The following is a 5,986-nucleotide window of genomic DNA, read 5'->3' on the forward strand; positions in this document are numbered from 1 at the left end:
GGAGGAAGCATTCATTGCGAAATACATTCCTAAATAAGAATTAAAGAAGAGATTTTCGTATTTATTATTTTAATAATTTGTACACAAAGCTTTCAGCATAGTGAAAGATATGCGTACATGTATTTGTTCTTCGCACATGCTTCCTCCGAACAGCCAGCGTCGCACAACTACTTCTGTAGTTGTGAAATAGATTTATAAATAATAATTAAAAAAGAGATTCAACATAACACAAATGTATATGTTTAGAAATGCAAAGCAAATCCATTGTGCGCAAAAAGTTGTCAAGCTTCCATTGTACGAACCTCTGCACCTTTTACAATTTATTAATAATAAAATAACCACCGGTCTTGTACTAGAGTGTGAGCGAAACCCTCAAGATATCAAATATACAAACATGATTTTCAAAGCATTAAAATTTTAATACTAATGTATAGTTTCAAAATAACATGAATGCATGTGTACTCTAAAGCATTCAATATGCAAACCTCCTCACTCCACGAAATCTATTAATAATAAGATACACACTACTCTTGCGCACAATCTACTAATATCAAATTGCATGCGCACTAACTCCAAACTATTTGAAAACAAATTACAATTAAAATATCCCTCCACACTTCCCTCATTCCGCACATGCATTTGTTCTCTGCATGACCTCCGTGGACACACAACCACCTTCGCCCTAGCTTCATCTACACAACTACTTCCAGATCCAATAATACCCTTTGGCCAGTCATTTACATTCAAAACTGATATTAATTGATGTGGCTCTGAGATATAGTGGGAAGGAAGCATTTGTTGCGAAATACGTTCTTAAACAAGAATTAAATAAGATATTTTTATATTTATTATTTTAATAAACTTTACATAAAGCTTTTGGGATATTAATTAATGTGGGTCCTAGATATTGTGGGGAGGGAACATTTGTTGATAAATACATTCCTAAATAAGAATTAAAAAATAGATTTCTATATTTATTATTTTAATAAATTTTGCACAAAGCTTTCAGCGCAATGAAAGCTCCGTGCACATCCATTTACACATGTTTCTTCCCAACAACTAGCTTTGCACAACCACCTCCGCACAACTTCCTCCATATAGCTACTTTCGTAGTTGAGAAATACGTTCATAAATACTAATTAAAAATATATATTTGTATATTTATTATTTTAATAAGCCTTGCACAAAGCTTTTAACACATTTGGGGAACCAGGAACTCAATTAACACAAATGATTTTTCATGTTGGGGAGGTATTTACTGGTGATATTGCAGAACATGTACCAACACCTTTCTATGGAAAGATTGAATTCAATGATAATTTGGTTGATCCCATTGACTCACTTCATTTTACCACACAATACTTCTTCCTCACACGGATTGAAAACACAATTTATTTAGTATTCCATAATAAGGGTGGCTTTTATAGTCCAACAATTACGATAATTGTTACAAAAATGGCACAAAAGGCAACCGGACTACATATAATTGCCAAAAATGATAACACATCTAAGGCAGGAATTGACATATAAGATCTGAAATCACTCTGTCTTCTGAATAATGCACATACTCTGTAAAACTCATTCTATTTTGGTTAACTAAAGCTCTTCTACCGATACACTATTAATGTTAATATTGGAAACCACATCAATTCTGGCATGATTAAGCAAAGCAGTAACAAAAGTGGTTGAGGGGAAAGTACCCCGAGGGTCCTTTGGGAGAAGGCCTTTAGGGTCCAAACCCTTCTTGGAGTTCCCTTCTTCTTCTTTGACCTGTAAAACAAACAAATCAAAGAACACAACAGTACATGGAACAATACTTATACATAAACCATCTTCATGCTGTAAAGTTAGTTATAAAAATCTTTAAGTAACTACTTGCATAAGAATTCAAGACAAGATTCTCATAAGCATAAAGAAAGATTGTTTCGGGAACCAAGACGTGTTTCTTTATATAAAGGCAAGTAAAGTACATATAACGGAAAGATATCACCTGAAACACCTTCAGCAGGCTCCAAGCAAAGCTTCCTCCCGGATTCGTTCCAGCCTCAAGCCTCCAACAAGAGCTCCTTCCAAGTCTTACTCAATGATGACATAAAGGATGAATGATCACCAATACACATGGAAACAAGGGTTTCCCCAGCGGAGTCGCCAATTCTGGTTGAGGGGAAAGTACCCCGAGGGTCCTTTGGGCTAAGACTCTACCAGACTGAAAATTGCTTATTCAAAGAAACACACACACAGCCATTATCTTTACTTTAAGCAAATTCTAATGTTAAGGGTACGTACCTAAGGTCCTACGTTCGAGAAGGCCTTTAGGGTCCAAACCCTTCTTGGAGTTCCCTTCTTCTTCTTTGACCTGTAAAACAAACAAATCAAAGAACACAACAGTACATGGAACAATACTTATACATAAACCATCTTCATGCTATAAAGTTAGTTATAAAAATCTTTAAGTAACTACTTGCATAAGAATTCAAGACAAGATTCTCATAAGCATAAAGAAAGATTGTTTCGGGAACCAAGACGTGTTTCTTTATATAAAGGCAAGTAAAGTACATATAACAGAAAGATATCACCTGAAACACCTTTAGCAGGCTCCAAGCAAAGCTTCCTCCCGGATTCGTTCCAACCTCAAGCCTCCAACAAGAGCTCCTTCCAAGTCTTACTCAATGATGACATAAAGGATGAATGATCACCAATACACATGGAAACAAGGGTTTCCTATGCAAAATGGGGGAAGTGCAGAAAGCACCAAGGACTTCAGACCTGGTCTAAGGGGAAAATCTCAGCATAATAATCTTGCTCTCTTTTCTCTCTCCCTTAGGCCTTCCCTTTGATGTCTTTTTATACCATCTCCAAAGTAGTTTTTTAGTTAGGAGTTGGTTGGGAACAGTTGGGCCACGGGCACTAACAGGTGATCCAGCAGGTAAAACCCGCGATCTCCGCCCGAAAATAAGGAATTATATATATTTTTAAGTGTTTTAATACATACACGCGGGTTGGGTATACACAGACCCGCGTGTACACGCGTTTAACTCAGGGCAATGTCGCGTATAGGGAATAAAACATTGTTTTTTAAATTTTAGGACCAGGTCTGGAAGGAGGGGTTGCCCTAGGCCATGAGTGCAGCATCACAAACCATAAGAGTGAGATTTGGAGCTATAACAAAAAGGACCCTCATTCTCCTGCTTATACCCCATACTCCACATAGCAAAAGCTTTGCACAAGGAAACATAATAATATTAATTGGAGATTTGTTTAGCCCCCACCCCTCCCCCCCCCCAAGGCCTGTGCAAAGAAACTGCAAATGCATCAATTCTCGCATCATTGACTAGAGCATTGTCAATGTGAAAGCAACCCTATCTATGCAAAGGACCCCCAGTTCTCTCACACATACTCTGTCCTCCACATTGTAAAAGTTCCACACAAGAAAACTCTATCAATTCTTGCATCATTGATTAGTGTCACAACACTCACTATGCAAAGGACCCTAGTTCTCTCGCACATACTCCATCCTATGCACAAGGAAACATAATAATATTAATTCAAGATTTGTTCAGCCCCCCCCTGGGCTTATGCAAACAACCTACACCTGCATAAATTCTCGCATCATTAAGCATAACACTAACATAATAGTGTCCTACAACCACATCAATTCTCAGATCATTGAGCAGAGCGCTAACATAATTGTGTCAATGTCATAACACTCACCAACACAATGACCACTCATAAAATTGCTTTTATTTTAATTTTAAGATGAATTGTTAGGCATTGAAAAAAAAAAGCAACAACATTGCCCTCTACCAGGGAATTATGTCCTGTCAGAGCTTCTTCATCTAATGGGAAATTAGAAATAGCGTTTACTGAAAATTTTGAAATTATTTTGAATTTATGAAAAAATAAAAATATTAAGCATTTTCTCGATATGTTGATTAAAATTGCAAAATCCCGGCCAAATAATGCATGATCAACACAACTTGACCGCTAGGAAAATGCTATATTCCCTGAGAGACATGGATTAATAATGTTACATCGTTTTATTAACTCACTTATACAATATTTAAACATTTTTTTAAAATTAGAATTAAAAACCAAAACTTAAACCTGGTTGTCATGCTTAAAAATAAATATATAAACTGCAATAAAATTTTAAAATGAAAATCCCAATTTTCATGTTCCAAATGGCTCTAAAGACTTTTTAGATATGGTAATGTATATGTAAATAGCCACTTATGGTAGTGAAAGAGTTAGTTAAGATTTTCAAGTTTCTAAAAAATGCATGGTTAGAAAGGTACATAGATGTATCTTTGTACACATGGAATAACTCATTTGTAAGAATACTAATAACTCTCATTGTAAGGATATGAATATGTTTATAATTGTAATTTTTTTTATAATGTTTGTTATAGGTGATTTTAATTGCGTTTATAATTAACAAATAGTTAAATTTTTGTTATTATGAAAGTGAAAAGTTTATGAATATATTTTTTTAATTTTTAAGAGTTATATATATATATATATATATATATATATATATATATATATATATTTTGTTTAATTTATATTTATAGTTGATGAATAATTATTTTTGTTATTTTTGTTATTATGAATGTAAAGTAATTATAATTAGTGTAATTATATAAATTAAATGGTTGGTAAATGTCTATACAAATTTATTCATGATAAGCATCAATATATTTATCTCATAATATATTTTACATTATCAAAATTAAAAAATGATACAAATTATCTAAATTATAAGATCATTATTTTTTTTTTCAAAGAAATAGTTAGAGGATTTCTATTAAAAACAAAATCTGATTTATGGGCTAAAACCCTCATATAATTCATTAAGTTCCATCATAACCCTACTCTTTAAAGACCATTACACATGCAACTTATGCTTATGGCATTTTTTGCCAATAATTCTATATATATGCCTATTGTACATCTTGAAGTAGATGCCTAAATACATACAAAATTTGCACAAAATTAGAAACTAAAATTTAGATGGGAACTATCCAAAAACCTGTCACCGAAGGCGCATCTTAAGAATTAGTTTGGTAGTTCTTGAGGTTGGATCAAATTTCCTTTTTTTTTCTTGTTGCATCTTCACTAGATTCGGCATCCGTTGGAACTAGTTGTAGCCTGACAACAAATAGATCCTCCATCTCCGCCATTTTGTAGTGAATGGATGCCATTTTAGTCCTTAATCCATTTTGTAGATGATCAATTTTATTCCGCATAGCTCGAGCTTATAACTGGTTAACAACTAAACAGAATTGCAGGCCTTTTCCTCAACTTCTTATCTCTGCTTGAAGGGGCCATGAAATCATATTACATAAAAGAAGTGTAAATAAAATGTAATCATGAGAAACAAAGGTAGAAAACAACTTGATAATGAAGTTCACCCAGTGTGTGTTACGTCTTTAGGCCTTGATCAATGTGGGGAGGCCCCTTTCATTAATCTGTAATGAAAATTAATTGCAAACATTTATAAAAGACACCTTATACCTCCACTTCTGTGGATGGTCTGAAAATGCACACCTCTGCTGAAGAAATGGATTGCACCGCTAAATTCTTGGCAGAAAATCGTGGAAAATGTCTGTAAACTTAACCTCTTTCTGACTCAGTCAAGTTTGGGTTCCCTAGGAATCTCAAATATTCCTCAAAAATTCTATTCTATGGGCTGACTGTAATTCAGTTGCTCAGATGAAGAAACTGATCAAACCATCAAATTCCTTGCGAAAAACTAAAAAAATGAGTATAAAGTCGCCTTGTTCTGAAACCTTCAAAAATTGCCCTCCATGGAATCTCCAAGATTCCTCACTGATTCTACATAAAGAATATTCCTTGGAAAAATATTCCCTCTGAGATTCTCTCGAAATTCAAGCCCCATCTAGGCTCGGTTCCACTCTTGGTTTTGCAGTTCGGTCCTTTGTTTTTTTTTTTTAACAATGTCGGCTACTCATATATTAGAAAAACT

Source organism: Pinus tabuliformis, chromosome 2_2 (assembly GCF_031772625.1).
Source record: "Pinus tabuliformis cultivar Carrire ecotype Pingquan chromosome 2_2, CPIR1, whole genome shotgun sequence".
NCBI classification, from domain to species: Eukaryota; Viridiplantae; Streptophyta; class Pinopsida; order Pinales; family Pinaceae; genus Pinus; species Pinus tabuliformis.